Here is a 23,444-nt window from a genome sequence, read left to right as displayed (position 1 = left end):
CTTCATAGACATCTCTGTATGACAACTTCCCAATTGCCGGCACTTTTTCCATGAGGTGATCTTTCGTTTGAACCTCCCTTCGGGAGAAACACGACGCCATGGTTCTAAATTGCTGGCAAAATGGGTATTCCCCACATTATCGTCATCTTCAGCAGCAGTTGACAAAGAATGTTCAGCCCCATCCAACCGATCCACTTGAGTGGAAGGGCAGGCGGGGAAGATCGTGGAAGTAGAAGTGGCCATGGACTCGGCACTTCCCTCCAGCAAGTGCGTGAGTGCCGCGCTTTGCGGATGAAAAAATCAAAGACAGCGGGAAAAAAAGAATTGCAAAGTGTTCAAAGAACTTACCGTGCTTTCTTTTTGCAGAGGATCGGAAGGATCATCCTTCTTTACTTTTAATAGAAGATTTTTGTGACATTGTTCAGATTATTTTTCAAACTCAAATTTATTCATTTCAACCCAATTTGTATTCGAGGGGATCTTAGTAATATTAAGATAGTTACTTAATTCCACATATCTCTTATGATTACGCATATATCTCCTTTAATTGAACATATCCTTTATTGATCATATTTAATATTATATTTATTTTAATATCTTAGATAATCATCTCATAAAATCTATAAATAAATAAGTTGATATATTTTTCCTTAAATGTGTCAGAATATATAGAAATTCTACGTTCTTATCTTCTGCACATTATATTATTTATTCCACTGCGGGGGTGAAGAGGTCTTTATGAAAGAAGACAAGAACAAAGTAAAATGCAGGGTTTTACTTTGGCCTCTCTTGAGCTAGCTGCCAGTGAGTTCCTCATTGCGCGAATGGCCGCTAGTGGCTTCTTTCTTTGAGAAGCGTGGAGTGGGTTCCTTCAGCGAAGTGTAGCCGCACAAGAAGAAAGAGAGTTTAATGGCCCCATAGTGATTTCCCGCACGAAGAACAAAAGGAAGAATTCTACTTAAATGGATTTAAAAATTGAAAGCCTAAAATAAGTGAGTCTAAGTGGATTGAACTAACCACTTAGGTTTGCTCCAGTAGTCAACCTTTTTACATGGGAAGGAGGAGGTGGGAAGTTTGAATCCCTACATTCTTAGGGGGTTAGGGTGGGACGATTTAGCTTCACATATGAGTTTTGACTCTTACATCCTATAAAGAGATATGACAAAAGTCTAAAAGTGAGTGATAGAATAGTAGTAGAGTAGAACTAACAAAAAAATAAGTGAGTGTTGCACTTCACTTGTTCGTGAATGGGAGCTACACACGTGGATTTGTGCTATGAGTATTATATCCATCTGAGTTATTTATTTGCAAACACTCTTGGTTTCAATTAGATAACAATGCCAAATTGCTTAAAAGAGAGCCAAAATTCAAAGATTCAACCGAGTTTTCAAACCATATTATCTATGTTTTACTCTAGAATCCCAACCAACCATCAGCCATAGATACTATGCATATCTTTTAACACGACCATACTCTTAATAGGGGAAAAGTACCAAAAAAAGTCATAAATCTATTGTATTAATTCCAATTTAATCCCAAACTTTTTAATTAACCAATTTAATTCTAAACATTTTCACAATGGTATCAATTCATTCAATTTAACTAATTTTGGCCGACCGGTGTTGACGTGGATGCTAACTGTCTGGCTAACGCTGACATGGCAATATTTTAAACAATTTTTTGTTTTTTTTCGAATTTTCTTATTAATTTTTTCCTTTTCTTTTTCCCTCTCCTTCCTCCTTGGATCCCTATAGTGGTTGGCAAGGGTATGGCCCTTGCTTGCGACTAGCAAGGTCATGGTGGCCTTAGCTAAGGCTTGGGCGAAGGCCGCTACGGCCTTTTCAGCCACAGGCGAGGCCACATTCACTTGCGGCAAGGCCAGGGCGAGCTAGCCTTATCCAAATTTGGGCGAAGCCACCTTGCCCGTGGCCCTAGGTGAGGCCAAGTGAGGCCACAACCCTCGCCGCAAGCTGGTGAGGGCTTTAAGGCCCTCACCCTAGCCACTGCGGGGATCCAAGGAGGAAGAAGAGGGAAAAGAAAAGAAAAAAGAAAAAACTTAGAGAAAGAAAAAAATTTAATAAAATATTCAAAAAAGATAGCCATGGTGGCATTGGCCAGACGATTAGCATCCATGTCGGCATCGGCAGGCTAAAATTCACCCGATGGAGCGAATTGATATCAATATGAACAAGTTTATGGTTGAATTAGTCCAATTAGAAGACTGAATTGATATCAATACAATAAGTTTATGACTTTTTGGTACTTTTTCCTCTTAAATAGTTATCATTGAATTATATGTCCTCTCTTTTCTATGAGGTGAGCTTACTCATTTTGTTTTCTAAGAATGACGGCATAATGGAATCATCACAACATGCGCTCAACTTATTTAGTAATTCCTGCTTAACATTGATCTCGAGACATGAAACATGAAAAGAAGGTTACTTAAATTACTACCATATATGAGTCAGAACATGGAGGCTTGCATGTTTACATCTGTCATCTCTACAACAGTGCACCCAAGGCTCCAAATATCATCTTTTGACCCGTAGCTTTTGCTCTTTTCTTTTCTGAAGACCTGCAGTTACAACCAATGAGGATGAAAAAGAAATGGAAAAGATATCCGCGTTCTACAGCCAACGATAGTATGTTAAAAAGTTAGAAGCGAAAGGTGCAAACTTCAGGCGTCACCCACAAAAGAGTTCCATTGAAGGATTTAGCGACATTCATTTCGGTGGCCTGCACGAGCCTATCCGAATAAACACAGGAGGTTGATATGTTATCTTGGCAAAGTAAAGGACAACACATGCTTGTGCATGTCCAAACGTGTATTTGTCATGCGCACACGCCTATGTATTTGTACTAGCATCTTTGTAGCTCGCACGCACTTTGTGCATGCGTATGTATTTGAGCATATGCCTTTGCTATACTCATGGGCAAAGAGAGTGATTTTTTTATCGACTTACTAGAAATGAGCATGGATTTATGGTAAAACCTAAAACCTGATAACTGGACCAAAGGAGCTTGTCACATTGTAGGTTCCAAGATATGTAGAATAAGTTTCAAGTTCCAAAAATTGAAGAACATGTTTTAACAAGTTCTTGGTTCTAGTCATTAGAACCTAGAACATGTAACCTAGAATCTAAAATAAGTGTTTGTATTTTTCTACGTCTAATTCTTCACATGATCTTGCGGTATTTTATGGTGTTCGATGATAAATATATAATCTAAAACCATTAGTTTGAGTTTCCATTTTATAACTAAGACTTTTATTTTGTAAATATTTCATTTTTTTCATGTGTCTAAATATAAGTTATAGTCAGTGAATTGTAGCAGCAAGTAGTGGTTATTAAAAGTGATAATTTATTACTATCATACAATTAATAATAAATGCAGAATTTGGGTAGACCATGAAATCCATTTTTGGAATTTGTGATTGGGTAAGCTCCAAGTTCCAGGGTATATAAAGAAGGTTCTAAGTTTTAGAAAATGAGAAATACGTTCCAATGGGTAGGTTGCAGGTTGAACTTGTATGGAATTTGAAATCACCCACCCCTACCGCTTATGAATAAGAGAAATCCTATCCAAGACCATCCCATCTCCCCTTAGGATTTTTTATATAGGCTATATCCCTCTTTATTCTATCATGGACAGCTACCAAACATAGAATATAATAAAATATATCAATATTTATAGGCCAAATTTACCTTGAATGTCTTCTTTGGGGAGAATAGGAGGGACACCTCCGTCAACTTACAACATTTGTATTGTGTACTTCAAAAATTTATGACATAAACAGTCTAATCTAAACTTTTAAGTTGGAGTAGTGAACGGTCAATGTATTTAAAGTCTATGGTTTTTAAACTAGTTACCAAATGAACAAATTGCAAACTCCGCCAAATTTGAAATGATGGGTTCGAAGGAAAAATTGAGGAGTTAAGATTGATGGAGTTTGATGGACAAATGGGTCAACTCTGTCTCGAAAGCGAATCTCAATTGCTCCAATAATTACTTTCCACGAGAAACCTCTGCTTGAAGGTGAGCCTCGCAACCCCGACCCTCTCTCCATCTCTCGTGCTTTGCATCCTCATCAAGTAGGAGTTGGATTTGGTGGAAGAACTGTTTGATGGTGATGCATTGACATTGACTACGTGCTTTCTGCAAGGATGACAATGTTGGAGGTAATAGGTTTGAGAGAGAAGAAGTGGTTGCTTGAAGTATTACACCAAGAGACGTCAAGTTTGGAACACTCAACAATGTTACCTCCAGCGTAGGCCTAGAGTTTTTATATGAAAGTTATTGGGCTCCGGCCCATATGGACCCAAATAACCATGCTTTTACTTATTGGGCTTGCATGTGAACATATTATTTTGGACTATATTAACAATATATCCAACAATCTCCTCCTATGTTCACCATACAGCACAATCCAATAAGGTGGTCAGTGTAATGTTCAGACAAACATGAATCATCCACATTCAGTCCAAGACAATCAACTTGGATCGGTCAAAGAGTTTTCAGTAGTAAAGTATTAAACTCAATCATCATATGCAATCTAAATAAGTGAATCATTCTTATCATGAATCTGTTCTGAGATCAATAAATCAAAATAAGTATTAAGAGTTTTAGATTCAGTCTAAACTCATTTAAATTCCAAAATAAATCTCAGACTCAGTTCATAACTAACATATGTATACTAGTCAAGTAAGTACAAGTAGGCCAGTCAAAATAGTCCATGGCCTTATAAGCATAATAATGTTCACAAAATAGAAATAGCAAAATGTAAGTCTCAAGTAAATGGATTTCTTCAAAATAGGCAATAGCAGGTAAACTGTCAAGTCCCTACACACTTTAAATGATATATATTCATTCATCAAGTAGGTCATCCTAGTCAGGATCCCACTCATTAAGCTCTCCTCCTTCTCTGCCATCCCCTGTGGAATGTCAAATATGAATTTTATATTATCATGAATTCAATCATTTGAATAAAAACTTAGCAATATTCCATCAGGCAAAGAAGAACATATATTGATGTCATAAAGCATCATAATATCATGTTCATAAGCATCAAGCCAGTTTCATAAATTATAAACAAGACCTAAACAATGTGATTTACAAAGAGCCATCAACTTAAGTTTATTCGTAAGAGAATAATTATTGTCTAGTTTCAAAGAACATGACCGATAGTCAAGTCACTTACAATAACCTAGTCATGTAATATCAAGTTTCAATTAAGAACAAGACCAACAGGCTTCTTATGTAAACAATTGTTTCTATGTTTCAATTTGGAATATCACAGTTACTGATTCCTTAAAGTCAAATAATCTAGTATCAAATTTGGAATGAGATCATTTAACCAAAAGGATATTCCAATTTAGTTGAATTGTATCATCAAGTTTGGAATGACACAAGTTTCCCCGGTAGAACATTTGAATTAGGTTAAAGTCATCTTCATCAAATTTGGAATGAGACAACTCACCCTCTTCAAATTAGTTAGCAACTGTGAACATCGATGAAACATATAAACTGTGCTTATCATTGTAGCCAATAAGGAAATATTCAATAATTCAAAACACACAATTACAAAGTAAGTAAATGGTAGTTAAGACTTGCCTATATAGTCTTTAACCCCAGTTCCCCCATTGTTTTGAATAATCAATCTTTAGGCATACCTTTGGTGAGGGTATCAGCTATGTTATCCTTTGATCTCATATCGATCAAGGTGATAACCTCTTGTTCTCTCAGATAATTCAACAATGCATGTCTCAGTCTCACATGTCTTCTCTTTGAATTAAAGAGAGCATTTTTGACGACTTGGACAGCTGCTCGATTATCATAGAATAGGCTTAAAGAATTAATCTTTAGACGAGTCAAAGGAATATCCATAATTAGATTCTTTATCCACTCTGCCTCTTCACCGGCTAAGGCTAAAGCAAAAATTTCTGATTCCATCGACGACAATGCAATACAAGTCTATCGTTTGGATTTCCAAGTAATAGCAGCTCCACCCAGTAAATACATATCCACTAGTGGACTTACTATTTCTAATATATGAGCACCATGAGGCATCAGAATATCCATCCACAGTTGGAGGATAACCAGAATAATAGAGAGCATAATCTTTAGTACATTTAGATATCTCATTAGTCTATTGAGAGCATCCTAATACTCTTTACTAGGATTATTAGTAAAACGACTCAGCATGCCAACTGTAAAGGCTATGTCAGGTCTAGTGCAACTCATAGCATACATGAGACTACCAAGCAGTTTCGAGTACTTTAACTGATCCACGTTGGTCCCTTCATTAGGACTCAGTCTGATATTATAATCACATGGTGTCTCACTCGGTTTACACTTATCGTATCCCCAAGTAGAAAGTAGCTGCTCAATATAATGAGTCTGGCTAAGGGAGATGACTTGTCGTTTAAAGCTTACTTTCATACCAAGAATGGTATTAGAAATACCAAGATCTTTCATGTCAAATTCTTTAGCTAAAGTAACTTTCACGTCACTCACTACAGAATGATCGGAACCAAGAATTAACATGTCATTAACATACAAGCAAATGATGACTATCTTATTTGACATAAAACGATGGTAAATGCATTTATCTGAATAACTAAACTGAAAGCCATAACTCTTTACCACTTCATCAAATTTAAGATGCCACATCTTAGGTGCTTGTTTAAGACCACATAGGGATTTATTCAATTTACAAACTTTTTCCTCAAGACATTTCATAACATATCCTTTCGGTTGTTCCATGTAAATTTCCTCATTTAAATCCCCATTTAAGAAAGTTGTTTTTACATCCATTTGATGCACTACAAAGTGTTCAATAGATGCCAAAGCAGGAAGAATTCTTATAGTTGATAGATGATACACAGGTGAATAGACATCAAAATAGTATATTCCACTCTGCTGTTTATAGCCTTTTGCTACTAAACATGCTTTGTATCTAGCTACTGATCCATCACTATTCAATTTCTTATTCAACACCCATTTACAGCCTATAGCTTTAGCCCTTTTTGGCAAATTTACTAGTTGCCAAGTGTGATTCTGCAGTAGAGAGCTCATTTCATCATCTATGGCTTCTGCCCATAGTAGAGATTCCCTAGATCTCATTGCTTCCTGATAGGAGAATGGATCATCCTTAAGATGGTAAGTAACAAAGTTCTCACCAAAACTTTTGGGAATTCTCTCTCTTGTAGATACTCTAACCGGAATTAGTTCAATAGCCAACTGTGTGGGATTAGTGTCAAAAGGGCCTGCTTCAGATTCTACAGGAGATTCTGAAATCATATCTGTAGATCCAAAAACATTCAAGCCTTGATCTCTGAGAAACTTGTTTTCGAAGAACACTGCATCTCTAGATTCTATCACTATATTAGTAGATAGATCTAAAAACCTATTTGCAGCACTATCTTCTACACTACCTAGATATACACCAGTAATGGTTTTAGATCCCACCTTAGGTTTCTTAGGTTTCTTAGGATCTGGTATACTTACATAAACAATACAGCCCCAAGTCTTAAGAGTATCATATCTATAAGGGTGCTTATGCTATATCTCATAAGGTGTCATGGACAACTTAGAGTGCGGCAACCTGCTCAAGATGTGATTAGTAGTTAGAACTGCTTCTCCTTAGTGGGAGGAAGGCATGCCAGCTGTAAGTAACATAGAGTTTAACATTTCAGTTAACGTTCTATTATTATGCTTGGCAACACCATTTGATTGGGGTGAATAAGGAGCAGTGGTTTCAAGTATTATACCTTCTGAAGCACAAAATTCCTTGAACCTTGACACAATATATTCTCCTCCTCTATCACTCCTAAACCTCTTAATTTTCAAGTTGAGTTGATTTTCTACTCTAGACTTGAAAATCTTAAATTTTTCAAAAGCCTCATCTTTCGATTTCAACAAATAGACATGACAATATCTAGAAAAATTGTCTATGAATGTTATTAGATACTTCCGACCACCTTTAGTAATGTAATTTCTAAAATCACAAATGTCATAATGTATTAGCTCAAGAAGTTGTGTGTTTTTAGAAACCAACTTAAAGGGTTTTCTAGTGATTTTAGCCTGTGCATACACTTCACATTTGTCAAATCGAATAGAAGTATCTAATGAAATGTTGTGAGTTTTAGCTAGATGTTGCATTTTCCTGTAATTCACATGTCCAAGTCTATTGTGTAGCAACTTTGGATCAATCAAAGTAGAATTCACATGATTTATTCTATCAATATTTAAACTCAACCTATACATACCATTAACCATGAATGCACAACCGAAATAATATGAGTTAACAAATAAAGTTACTTCCATTCATAGTTGAAAAAGACATACCAGCTTTATCAAGTAAACTAATAGGTTCTAAGCCATCTCTCGCGATGAATCAACAATTCAAAGTGCTTTTCTTGCATATTCTTGATAAACCAGCGTTTATCGACGCTGCTCTTTTTTTCTTGGTAGGAACGAGTTATGATCGAATACGTCTTGTTTATCTCGACAAACGGGGGTCTCCTTTTTACGATAAGAGATACCCCTACTGACTCTCTAAAGCTCTTTCGACGGGTTTCTATCCGCTCACCAAGGACTACAAGGCGTCTTGCTCGTTCTCCTCTCTTCAATTCCCAATGAATTATTTGAGATTTCTAAAAGGTGAGATTTCGCATCAAAATTGGGTGGGCCCCAAACCTAACATAAGTTGCTGACTTTGATAAGCTTTATGCCCCTGGACTTTTTCGCGCTGGTTAGTTCCCTTATTAAGTGCTCTCTAAGCTTCAACTACCCTACCCAGAAAGCCTTTTTTGGTAAGGTACTGCTAGCCACATAGGTGCTTATCGGAATGCTGTTGAATAAGTTTAGCGTTTAGCACAGGAAAGGAAGTTTGATCGGCGAACAATCGAACCCTTGGGAACCTTTTCACCCCCAGGATGTGATGAGTCAACATCGAGGTGCCAAACGACTCATCTTCGAAGTTCTTTGATGCAGACACTTCAGCAAAGTTGGAAAATTTCCTTCCTATCCTAAACTTAGTAAGAGAAAGGATCTTTGGCAAAGCGTTCGCGGGTTTCGGTTCAAGTTTCCTACCTACTCTAACATGTTTTAGAGTTAGTAATTTACCTTAAGAAAGCACCAAATTTGCAATTCCAACATGAGTGACCTTTGCCTTACCACCATTGCAATTTTCCACAATGTCTTTCACTTCTGTGACCTCAATGAGTAAGTTCTTGTCATTTGTAGCATGACAAGTAGCGCCACTATCCAACCACCGCTCAGAAGAGACGATGGCCTTTCCATTCTTCATCATTCCAATGAAGATTCGAGGCTCAGATCCTCTAATTAGCATATTGGCTTCATTTTGTGGTATGTCATTCTTTGGCTTCTTCGGCAACTTACACTCGCTGCCCAATGACCCCACTTTCCACAGTTATGGCACTTACAATTCTTCTTCTTTTTGAAGATAGTCATTTTGGCCTCTAATTGTAAAAAGGATTCACCTTTTAGTGACTGGGACTTTTTCTGAGGTTTATTGGAGTGTGAAACTAAGTTGGCAACTGACTTTTGTTGTTCCACTTGTTCCAAATTCTTCTTAGTAATATTTTGATCCTCAATGTGAATATACCTATTTAATTCATCCAGTCCTATCTATACCTTCAATCTGTGCATTTCAGTCTTGAAAGAACTCCATTCAGTTGGTAGTTTGCTCAACACAAGACCGACAAAGAGATTATCGGACATATCAAAGTTATCATCTTTCAGCTTGTTCCTCATGTTCTCAAATTCAACTAACTGAGAGATGATGCTTGAATTCATAGTGACTTTAAAGTAAAAAAAATTTCTCAACTAGGAGAGTTTTAGAGAGCCCCTCTTGTTTTTGGAACTGAGCGTTCAAGTGATCGCATATCTCTTTCGCCGTCTTATACTCACTATAAGTCATAGCCAGATTAGGATTTAGAGAGTTCAACAAGTAATCTCTACAAAAATTCTCATCTTTGTTCCATTGATATTCATCCACATATTTAGTGGTAGATGCAAAATCACTTAATACAGTATACAATATGTCACGTTCTTTCATGCCAAATTGAACATGTAATTTCCAGCCATGAAATTCAGTAATATCAAATGATTGCAACTTTATAATTTCATAGGAACTACGCTTTGCCATTTTAATCAAAGCAAAGTGTTAGAAAAAGTGCACCTTAGAGTCCTCAAAGCCACAACCTTGATCAAACTGCTCTATAGTGATGGAATTTGCCAAAACAAACCCCAAAAACGGATCTGGAGCGCCCAAAAACCTCAAGATGGACTGCCCTTGTCGCTGAAACTCGCTCGAAATTTCCACCCCCGAAATTCGCTAGAAATTCCGTCCCCGAAATTTGCTAGAAATTCAGATGGAAACTTCCGGGTGCCGTAACTTCTCCGTCCGACCTCCAATTGATGCGAGTGACCACTCAAAACGTTCGTATCGACAAGTAGATCAAAGCCCAAGTGGTTTCATCCTCTAAAATTAGCTATAATTTTTTGGTTTTTGAATCAAAGATTCCGGTCACCCGAATCTTCAAACTCATATCCCATCCAATACCACCGTCGAAATCGAAAGTAAATTACAGCCGTGAGTTCATCTTGATGAAATCTTCAAGAAGACTTTTTACTCGCTCAAATCCGACACACGAACCTAATACTTCAAGATTGTTGGAGGTAATAGGTTTGAGAGAGAAGAAGCGGTTGCTTGAAGCATTAGACTAAGAGACGTTAAGTTTGGAACACTCAATAGTGTTACCTCCAGCGTAGGGAAACCCTAGTGTTTTTCTATGAAAGTTATTGGGCTCCGGCCCATATGGACCCAAATAACCATGCTTTTACCTATTGGGCTTGTATGTGAACATATTATTTTGGACTATATTAACAATATATCCAATAGACAAAGCCCAAGAGGAGAGGAGATCAATGCGAAGAAAGCCAACACGTGTCTTGTTCTTATTTGTTGATAGTGTGCAACTTTATCCAATTTGGTCCAGCTTAATCATGGCCAAGATGCTCTTCGATGATATTTATCTTATCTAATCATGCTTTCCTCAATTTCATCCTTTTCTTAATCCATTTGGATCACATCTAATTGTCTAGATTTCTAGTCATGATATGATTGGATAGAATATGATATGAAATTTAGGAATTTTACTATATCTTATCTACTATTTGATAAATCACAATCATAAAGTTGGATATATTTAGATAATATGATGTACATTTTTTTATATAAAATGGCATATCAGTATAAATGAACTTTTAAACAGAGATAATAAAAATTTCTCACGATACTATTGCTTAATTTATTTTGATTTGCTTTTTTAATTGTATTTTTCCTTTCTTTTTAATTATTTTTTATTTCTTTTTTTCCCTTCCAATATTCTCTAATAAGATTTTATTAAGTAGTAAACTATACTAATATACCTAAATTACAAAATTACCTAAAGTATGTAATAAAAATAAATATATTTACATTTATATATTGAATATATATTATAAGATAGAATTAACTTTGAATACATAAATAAAGATAATTGACCTAGTGCTTATAACTAGTATTCGTAATTCATTATCTTCATTCTAACAGCCATGATAGGAGATATGGCTTTCCCGTAAAAAATAGGCACAAAGATGCTATGCAAGTAAACAAATGAATATGATTCTGAAAAATCCGTAGGTTGTAATTAGGTGAAGCAATATAATTAAATAAATAAAATTTTACTTTTTGTTATTTTGAATTTCTTATGTTTTTTTTTTTTTTTGAGTTTCTTATGTTAGAATTCAAATATTGTATATATTGAAATATAATTTCAATTTTGTTAATTTAATAAGTTTGTTATCCGAGAAAATAATTTTTCTATTATAGATATTAGAATTCTTATCTACCTTTATTCCACCTCTCCCATGAGATAATTATATTCGGCCTACATCCCTTTTATATACAACTTTATCTTACATGAGTAGGCGGTAAACACATGATATGACAGAAAAGTACACCTCAAGTGCCATAACTTTGCCCAAATGAACACTTAAGTGCCATAACTTACAAAATGTACATTTAAGTGTCACATTTGAAGAAAAATTGGACACTGAGTGCCACCTCCCGGCGAAGCTAGCCGGAAATCATACGTAGCATTTAAATATTAATATTTCTCGCCGATGTGGCTCGCCGGAGAGCTGAGTCAGCTCTAATTCACCCAAAACGACGTCGTTTTGGCATAATTTGAATTTTAATATAATATTAAAATTTATTAAATTAAATTTAAATAATAATATAATTTATTATTATTTTAAAAAACGGAAACAGAGGAGGAGGAAGGCAGCCGGTGGCCGAGGGCCGAGCCCTCACCGCCGCCGCCTCCCGCCATTGCCGGAAGGTGGGGGAGGGTCGACCCGTGGCTGCCGAGCTTGGCCAAGGGCCGGGCGGCCCCAGCCGACCGGCGGCCCCAGCCCCCGCCGCCGGCTGCCTCCCTCCTCCTCCTTCCCCCCCTTTTTTTCTTCCTCCTCCTTAGTCGCCGGCTGCTTCCCCTCCTCCTCCTTCCCCCGCCGGGTCTAGGCGAGGGCTCGCCGCCCGTTGGGGGTCCCCTCAGCAGTGGTGGCCCTTGGCCCAACCGGGCGAGGGCCGCTGACCCTCACCGAATTTGGGTGAGAGCTATAACCCTTGCCTCGATCTGGGGCGAGGGCTCGCGAGCCCTCGCCGTCCGATCGCCCGGGGTCACCAGCCCCTAGCCAAGGCTCCGACAACCCCGCCGACCCTCCCCCTCCGTCGTCGACCCTTCCCGGCGACGGTGGGGAGGCGGCAGCGGCAGCTGAAGGCTCACCCTCACCGCCTCCTCCCATTTTTTTAATTTTTAATTTATTATTTTAAATATTTGAACTAAATTTAATTTTAAATTTAATTAAATTAATTTTTACATTATTTTTTACCACGTCAGCCCAAAACGACGTCATTTTTTGCATTATTTGGCCACGTCGGCGTGCAAAACGACGTCGTTTTGCACTCGTTTGCCGAAGAATGCCACGTATGCAATTTGGCCGGATTGACACTCAAGTAAGCCATTTTGCTTCGATTTTGGCACTTAAGTATACCTTTCATAAGTTATGGCACTTAAGTGTCCATTTCTGCAAAGTTATGACACTTCAAGGGTCCACGTTTCCATGATATGATAAATTTTATCATATCCCAAACTTTATTCTAATTGCCAAACACAGCCTTAATGGTGGAGTGAAAATGAGTGACACATCATACTTGAGGACCAACCCAACCCAACTAACCCATTTTATTTTCTTCCGGATTTGAGGTGGACATCGATTCTCAGTATGATCTTCCTGCCCATTTGTATCGTAATTAATGTCGGCCTCGTTACTACGTATCCGCAAAAGAAGAAACAAAAGTAAGAAACATTAAGCGAACGCACGGGATGTTGAAAAGTGAAACCCAAAATGGATAAAATGGCCACGACACTTATTGGGAGTGTTTTAGCCAAAGTCAACATGCACGACACTTATTGGGAGTGTTTTAGCCAAAGTCAACATGCATATAGGATTAAATACAAGATCAACCACATTACAGTTCATATCTCCCCGCTTTACATGTTTGTCTACCTTCGCAAAGAGAGAGAAAAGAGAAGAAAAGAAGGATTATCCTTTCAATCCTCTGCAAAGGAAAGTATCATATTATAACTTCTTCTTTTCTTTTCTTTTTATCCCTTTGCAATTATCTTTTTTCCCCTCTCTTTGATTTTTTTCGTTCGCAAAGCACAAATACCGGAGGGAAGCCTAATTCGATGGCCATTTCTCCCACTACTTCCACGATCTTTCCCACCTACACTTCGACTGAAGTGGACCGGTTGGTTGGAGATGATTACGACCATTCTTTGTCAACTCCTGCTGAAGATGAGGAGTCTATGGAAGAGGATGACGTTCTTTTGCCAGCAATTTAGAACCATGGCGCAGTGTTTCTCCCCAGGGATGTTTCAAACGAAAATTCACCTCATGGATAAAGTGCTGGAGGTAGGGAAAGAGGATCATACAAAGATGTCGATGAAGTCATGACTGAGTAAGATTCCTTTGCTTCTCTTTGATAATTGTCTAGTTATTCTTGTTATGATCAAGCAATCTATCGGCAAATATTTTCCGATGTTTCCTTTGAAGTTTGGATGGCAATTCTAAGTGCTGCAATTCTGTGTTTAGAACTAAGTAGGAACACCTAACCAATCATGCATATGCAAGAGCATGTAATATTTTGGTTGACATAAGAGGATTGAGACATGGCAAACACTTTTTCAATTGCTTAAAGTGCTTGATATTCATATTGGGAATTGGAGTTCTAGCTTGACTGGTATGAAACTTATTGAAGGTCTCTCTTTGTTTGTTAAATTAATGTCTCGAGTTTGAATTCGGATATTGATTTGTTAGACAGATTTGTTGAAAAAGATTTTCCCAGACAAATTTAAATCTCATGCATGTAAGACGTCTTCAACAAGAGGACAAGACAAAAGATTTGGGCTCATCTATTACAAATTTAAACATATTTTTTTTGTAGGGTAACAAAAAAGTTAATTGTGACGAGGACGATAGTTAGGTTTCTTCTTTAACCTGCAGCAGCCGCATCCTTCAACAAATTGTACACGGTAGGGCCTAGAGTCGAAGTTGTTGACATTGGGCACAGTATAAAAGGCGTGGCTTCCTTTAGCCGAAAAGAAGAAGAGAGAAGCCATACCAAAAGAAGCCGCACACCGCACAAGCCTCGGACACTTTCAAGAAACTGCCGTACCAAAAAAAAAAAAAAAAAGATGAATGAGCTGAGTTTTATCTTGGGTGTACGGGGAGGGTTTAAGCGCTGAATTTTTTTTTGTGCCGTGAGTTTACATATTTATTTATAATTTTTTTGGGTTTTGGCTTAAATCTAGGTATGGGAAACATTAGAGCATGTGAGAGATTGTAAACTCTGATTCTTCAATTATAGTAAATTATTTGCTACTAGCTCTCTCCATGGACGTAGATACCGATACTCAAATCGAACACATAAATCTCTAGTGTGCGTATTATTCTTTTTTTATTTCTCTGGTGATTTTACGTTGATGTAAATTACAAGATCCTCTCATTTCCATGTATTATATTACAACAATTGGTATTAGAGCTTGGGATCGGATTTCTTAATTGTGATTTAGGGTTTTTGCTAGTCTGATTACTATCTTGAAATTCTGTTATTGCAATTATGTTTGATGCAAAAGTTGAAATTGAGAAATTTAATGGGAAGAACAACTTTCAGTTGGAGCATCAAGATACGGGCGTTATTGACAACTCAAGGTTTAGCCAGGGCACTAGATGGTGAAGATGAGTCGCCGATTATAATGAAAGCCTCTTAGAGGGTATAGTTAATGGAAAGAGCAAAGAGCACAATCTTGTCAGATGATGTTTTAATAGAGGTGGTCGAGGAGAAGGATGATGTAGCATCATGGGCAAAACTTCAGACAATTTATGTAAAGAAGGGTTTGAACAATCGTTTGTACATTTTGAAGATGATGTTTCAATTTAGATATATTGAAAGTATTTATCAAATCCCACCTGGATGAGTTTAATAAACCCATGATGGATTTGAAGAATATCGGTAAGATACTTAATGATGAAGAATATTACATGATATTGTTAGCTTTTTTACTAGAATTATGGGAGCACTTTACTAATTCACTGTTGCGGGGGCGTACTACAATTACCTCAGAAGAGGTAAAGTCCACTCTATACTCTAAAGAGCGACAAAGAAAGTTGTGAGATGATGGTATGGTGTAAGGGGTAGTGCAAGAACTAATGATTCAAGGTAGAGAACAACATCAAGGGTCTAGTAGCAGTAGAGGTAAAAGCAAGTTGAAATCAAGTCATAGAAAGTCCAAGGGATGCATGAAGTGCTTTGGGTGTCATGGGGACGGCCACATTAGAAGAGATTGTCTAAAGCAAAGGAATACATGTGATAGGTAAAATGCCACAAGCAATGTGCTAAATGTAGCCGAAAGGAGCACTGGTGCTAGACAAGCTATTTTATGTGTGATTATTAGTTTGTCAAGAAACAAATGGGTGCTAAATTTAAGGCGTTCTTATCATATAAAGCTTCACAAGAACTGGTTTACTACTTATTAGGCTGCAGATGGTGACAGAGTTCTTTTAGGGAATAAGGTAACTTGTAAAGCTATGGAGATAGAGTCAATTCGAATTTGAATGCATGATGAGGTGATGTGCACATTTGTTAACACCTAAATTTTTACCCAAAATCATTTTCGAAAAATGGGAACTTATTTTTCCACAAAAATATTTCATGTCAAATTCTTGCATATAAATTATCTAGGTGTTTAGTATAGTTTTTTTTCTAAATGGAAGATTTTTTTCCTATAAAAAAATTAAAATATATTAAAATATTAAAAAAATATTAAAAATATTAAAAATATTTTTAAAAAAGAAAAAAAAAAAGGTGGGGCCAATGATCTAAATGTGACTAGCCAAGCCTAAGAGGTCAGATTGGAATTAAAATGGTAAATTGGGGCCAAAATGTAATTTCTAAAAGTTGAGGGACCAATTCGCAAATTTTGCAAAATTTCACCTAAGCCCTTAAATCATCATCTTGGCCCCCCAATTGAGTTGAAATTGAACTTGGGCCAGGTCTAATTAATCGAATCATGCAAAAAAGACCAAATTACATCTAATTGGGCATTTTCGAGTAAGAAAATGGCCAACTTTGAGGGACTCTCTTGCAAAATTGGTTGGAGAAAATTGCGAAAAATGGTCAAGATCATAAACTACTATACATTAGCTTGCTAATTGATAAAAAAATCGTAGCCAAATTGATAGATTAAAGCACCCAAACCAGCTGCCAAATCTCAGTCCACAAGTTGGTCTCAATTCGGAGCTGCTGAGTAAGCAACTTGGCGGCCCCACCATATCCTCCTCAGCCGCCCAACCAGCATGATCTCTACACGTGATGGAAGACCATTATTGATAGTACAAGTAGACAAAAATTGGTTAGGGATAAGCTGTTGAAAGCATGGGAAAATCGCAGCAAAACTTGCACACTCAACAGCTACAGAAGATGAAAATTTTGGGCAAGTCAGAAAGTTGTTAAAGTAGCCCTATTGACAAGCTTGGTAGGTGGACAAAAAACCGACCAAAAATCCCTTAATCAGGGGATAAGATTTATGAAGCAATCTCTTTCAAGGAATGAAAGGGAGGAGACGAGAAGGAGAGGGGGGAGCTCACAATCGTGCCCAAAACACCCTCGAAGCAAAAAAAAAACCAAAAAAAAACCAAAAAACCAAAAATTCTAGATCAACCTTTAAAGAGAAAAGTGATTTTTTCATAAATGTAGTCAAAATTAGCCAAAACCAGTGAAACTTAACTAAAAGATATTTCCAACCATAGGTCACAAGTCCAAAATGGAGATCGGGAAGTCCTCCTAAAGCCCCCGAAAAATACCCTCCTGGCGGAACAAGGGAGTCCTAAGATTTTTCTAAGTGTTGAACCTAGTTGGTCAAGGGTGAGGAAAAGCGAGTGTTTTTGAGAAAACTGAGACACAAATGAGGAACCATGACTTAAAAACAAAAGTATAATACATATAGTTTGGGTTGGTTTTAATTTGGCCAACAAAATAGGTTCCGAAGTCTAATTTTAGAGGTCAACGAAAACCTTCGTTGTCGGTTTTTTTTTCTCTGCAGATCTCATTTTCCAATTGAAGAAGCCAACTTCCATGGGCCCCCGAGGATCATTTCTTGGTTTCCTCAGCCAAGAACCACTTGAAAAAGAAGCTACGAAGCAAGTTAAGTATCTTAGATGTATTTTTGTTCGAGTTTGAACATGTTTCAACCATGAAAAATCAAGAGAAAAACCGGTCCAGAAAACTTATTTTGAGGCTAGAATATTTCTGTGTTGAAATCTCTTTAAGAGTCTTGCATGTTTAATTTGTTATGTCTATTTTCATGCATTACTTGTCTTCATGAGCTTGATGAATGTTAAATTGGAGTACCAATAATGCCAAGGTTAGCTTGGCTTGGTCTTTAAATCTCCGGGTAAACCATGAAATCATCCACGACTTGAGCCAAAACCAAGCCCATCAACATTGATTCATGGCTAGTCAGTGTGGACCATGCATAATGCTTCTTGAAGAGGTCGTTTCAATGTGTTCGATTGATTATTCTCTGTGATGTTTGTTGCATTTGAAAGTCTATGTTATTTAGTTTCACTTGGATCAAGTAATATTTTCCTTAGATCTCATATGTGATGAGTGTTGGGGTTTGAATATGGGCATGCAACCAGTTTGCTTGACTTGGATTCAAACCCAGATTTGCAAAATCAGCTCAAACCGCATATTTGAGACCGATTTCAGCTTGGTTCTTGTGTGTTTTAAGCTATGATTTCTATTTAATATCGCTCTTTGCATGTGATAGTATAATCTTGATACTTTAGTTCCACATGAGATTGCTTGTGGGTTGAGATTGAAAGCCGCAAACATGACCCGAAGAAGCTGTTTTAGGGTGATTTGATGCACGTCAAGTGTTCAACGAAATGCGCAAACCAAGTTTCAACCTTGAAACGGTCGATTTAAACTCGATTATTGTGATATTCATGTGTTGTGCTGTTCAATGTTAGCATATATCAGTTTAGGGAATTATTATTATTTAAAAAAAATCCAAAAATTCAAAAATTTCGAAAAAAAATATAAAAGTGATCGATGGTATCAAATTAAGGTAAAAATGACATCTATGAAATTTTATCAATTTTATAAGGTCATTTTTCCTAATTTAATGCTATTTTGATATTTTATAATCATTTTTGTAAATAATCCATTTTCCGTAAATTAAAATTATTTAGAATAATTTCATGCATTTAGAGTAATATCATGCACATTTAAATTCCCATTTTTCTCATGGGGGCCCTGTCTCAGGGCATGATAACAAGGCCATGTAATATTATTTACCCGACTTGTATCGGGTTTTCCTTTTCCGCATTTATTTTCAAACCATGTCAATTTCTTGGATGTTTACTTACGCACCGCTTTTCATTAATTTGAGTGTAAATTTCTCTTCTAAATTATGTTAGGATTAGTCTAGACATTAAGGAAAACAACTTTACAAAAACATTTGCATAGACACTTAACGGTTTTATAAGAATTATAATTGGTAATTAAGATTGTGTGGCCGTTTAGATAAACAACTTTCCAAGTTAGTGGTACTGCAAGAGCGCTAATAGAAACATTGGAGTAAACAAGTCCCCGTTCCTAGAAATCTATGGTTGCGTAGGAATCGAGACAACACTCCCGCATCTTGATTGGTTTCTAGCCAACTCCAATAAGCTAGTGGCGACTCCTAGAATTACATAGGTTGTTAAAAACTAAAAAAACAAAATCCAATGTCGCGCGAGGTATGGGCTTGGGAGAGCCCGTGGCTAATCCAGGGCCATTGGTCCGCCTCTTTAGGCAAATACTCCTAAACCTTCTTCCTTTTCCCCCAGACGGAAAAAGAGAGGTTGCAACAACATTGACAAACATGAGGCATATATCGAAGCTCAAGAAGAATCTTATTTCTCTAGGGACACTCGATGACATCAGGTGTAGGTACACTGCTGAAGATGGAGTATTGAAGATCTCTTAAGATGCCATGATAATGATGAAGGGAAAGAAAGTAAATACTCTCTATCATCTATTAAAAGAGATCGTGACTACAACCACTGCAGTTTCATTAGGTGAGTCAGACTTTGACTGGACTTAGTTATAGCATATGTGTATATGGCATATGAGTGAGGTAGGTGTGACGATGCTAAGTAAAAGGGGGTTTGAAAGAACAGAAGACAAGGAAGCTGGACTTACGTGAGCACTGTATCTTTAGGAAATAGCACCAAATTAAGTTTACTACAACTGTTCATTCGATCAAGTGACCAATTGAATACATTCATTCAGACGTCTGGAGCCCGTTTTCGATTCTTTTGAAAGGAGGTGGCCGATATATTCTGATATTTATCAACAACTATTCAAGGAAGGTTGTGTATACTTTCTAAATCATAAATATGATGTGTTCGATTGGTTCAAGAATTTTAAGACATTGATTGAAAAGTTGTCATAAAAACAAACCAAGTGCTTGAAAATTGATAATGGCATGAAGTTCTGTGATAAAGATTTTACCAAGTTCTACGTGAAATAATGGATTGTGAGACATCGCACTGTACCTGAGACATTACAATAGAATGGCGTGACAGAACAGAAGAACAAAACTTTGCTTGAGCAAGTTTGATGCATGCTTTCGCATGCTAGACTTGGTAAAGAATTTTAGGCTAAAGCAGTAAACATGGCATGTTACTTGGTTAATGGATCTTTATCATCTGCTATCGAGTGGAAGACTCCTGAAGAAGTATGGTCGAGGAAACCTATTGATTACTCTAGATTATATATATATATATATATATATTCGAATGTCTTGTGTATGCTCATGCGAGTGATAGTAAGCTTGAGCTAAGGGCCAAAAAGAGTGTATTTCTAGGTCATGCACAAGGGGTGAAATACTACCGGCTGTGATGCATTGATCCTAGATCACCTGGTTTTCTAATCAATAAAGATGTAATCTTCAACGAGACTACAATACTTCAATAGATGAGTTTTAAGACACAACCGGCAGAGAAGACAGATTATGGTGTCATTAGTGAGGTGGAGTTTCAGGTGGAGACTTCGGAGACCTTGATGGTAACAATAGTTGAGACTATAGATGAAACCACGATTCCTAAAGTCAGTAATAGTGGACAACCAGCATAGTCAGAGCACATTATAGCCACAGACAGATAGAGAAGACAAATTAAATTACTGGTACATTATGGTTATATAGATATTGCTTATGCATTGACTGTAGATAATAAGGTAGAGACAGATGAGCCTTTGTCTTACTTTGAGGCGATGGCTGGTTTGGAGTTGTTAGAGTGGCTAGGTTTTATAAGTGAAAAGATGGAATCACTCCATTGGAATCAAACATGGGAGTTGGTCAAAGTACCCAAGAGTCAAAAGATTGTTGGAAGTAAATAGGTCTTTAAACGAAAGGAAGGCATTCCCAGTGTCGAGCCACTGATGTATAAGGTGAAACTTGTGATGAAGAGGTATGCACGACGGGAGGGCATTGATTATAATGAGGTGTTTTCTCCTATGGTAAGATATATTTTTATTTGTGTTTTACTTGTCTTAATTCCTTCGTAGGATCTTGAGTTAGAGCAGCTAGATATGAAAATTATGTTTCTTCACAATGAGTTGGAGAAGCAAATTTACACGAAACAACTAAAGGGATTTGCTATTCTAGGTAAGGAAGGTTATCTTTGCTTGTAAAAAAAATCTTTATATGGGTTGAAACAATCTCTTAGGCAGTGGTATAGGCATTTTGATGCATTCATGACTGGTCAAGAATATATCTGATATTACTATATGTCAATGATATGCTGATAGCAGCCAAGAATATATCTGATATTAATGAGCTGAAGAGGCAGTTTTATGCTAAATTTAAGATAAAAGATTTAGGTGTTGTAAAGAAAATATTGGGTATGGAGATTTTGTGTGACAGGGCTACATGAGTTTTACGTCTATCACAAAAGAAATATATTAAAAAGATTGTGGCACATTTTCATGTGCAGTCGGCGAAATCTGTAAGTATACCTTTAGCGAAGTGCTTTAATTTAGATAAATTATCATTGTAGACTGAGGAAGAGGAGGAGCATATGTCACGTGGTCCTTCTTCTAATGCTGTTGGTAGTATTATCTATGCTATGGTATGCACTAAGCCTGAGCATAGTTAGCCGCTATATGAAGCGTCATGGTAAAGCTTATTAGGAAGTTATGAAGTGGATCCTCATATATTTAAAGGGGGCAACAAATGTTGGTATAATGTAGCGGACGGATAGTAATGGTAATAAGACCATTGTCTTTGTGGATTCAGATCACACTAGTGACTTAGATGATTACAGATCTTTAGCAAGGTATGTATTTATGCTAGTAGGTGGTACATTTAGTTGAAAAGTGTCCGTATAAGATCATGTTGCCTTATCTTCGATTGAATCAAAGTACAAGGTATTAATCTTTGTAGCGAAGGAGACGATACGGTTACGAAGTTTGCTCTTGGACTTTGAATTAGATCAGAAAAATGTTGATGTACATTGTGATAACCTAACCAAGACACGATATATTAGGCGTATAATCTAGTTTATCACGAACGAACAAAGCATATCAACATTAAGTACCACTTCATCCGATATGTCTTAATTAAGGGTAATGTTATTGTAAAAATATTGTTATATTAGATAACTCGACATACATTATGACTAAGTCTATCCGTTCGGCAAAACTCAAACTTTGTTTGAGCTCTATTAGCATTTATAAAGAGTGAGCGCCTATCGAGACATTGTGAGAGTAGCATGGATGATGAGCACTAAAATTGTTTGTTGAGAAAATTTTTTCCAGATGGATTTAAATCTCATGCGTGGAAGACATCTTTAACAAGAGGTTAAATATTGGACGCTACAAGATAAAAGATCTGGGCTCATCTATTACAAATTTAAATATATTTGTTTTGTGGGATAAAAAAACAGGTAATTGTGATAAAAGGACAATAACTAGGTTTCTTCATATACCTACAACAGCTGCATCCTTCAACAGATTGTACACGGTGGGGCCTATAGTCAAAGTTTTTTTTTTTTTTTTTGTCGGTGAGTCAAAGTTGTTGACTTTGGGTGGGTTCCTTTTGTTGAAAAGAAGAAGAGAGAAGTCGTACGTCCAGAAGAAGCCATAGGCTGCACAAGCCTTGAACACTTTCAAGACGCCACCGTACGCAAGAAAAAAAAAGACGAGTGCGCTGAGTTCTATCTTAGGCGTATGTGGAGGGCTTGAGCAGTTGAAAGGTTTTTTGTACTTTGAGTTTACATATTTATTTATAAACGCTTTGAATTTGGTTTTAAATTTAGGTACAGGAAACACTCAAGCTTGTGAGAGATTGTAAACTTTAATTCTCGGATTATAATGAATTATTTGCTGCTAGCTCTCCCCATGAACATAGGTATCAATACTCAAACCAAACTACGTAAATCTCTTGTGTCTTTACTATTCCTTGTTTACTTCTCTGGTAATTTTGCATTACATAAATTGCAAGATCCTATTGTTTTTGTATATTATGTTACAACAATTATTGAATAGATTGATGAAGTAAATATATTATATTTCGAAAATCAACTAAATTTAGTTGTTCTCTCCATCGTTTTTCTATAACTTAACTAGCTCTAGAGTGCAATTTTTTATTTCCTTCTTTCTTTTATCATCTGTGCATGAATTCTCTTAACTATGTCTAGTCAAGGCATCATTCACAAAAACCTAGGCAATCTGTAAAGGAGGTTTTTCGTTGGAGAATATC

Source organism: Eucalyptus grandis, chromosome 7, assembly GCF_016545825.1.
Source record: "Eucalyptus grandis isolate ANBG69807.140 chromosome 7, ASM1654582v1, whole genome shotgun sequence".
Taxonomy (NCBI): domain Eukaryota; kingdom Viridiplantae; phylum Streptophyta; class Magnoliopsida; order Myrtales; family Myrtaceae; genus Eucalyptus; species Eucalyptus grandis.
Note: the sequence above shows the minus strand (reverse complement) of the source record.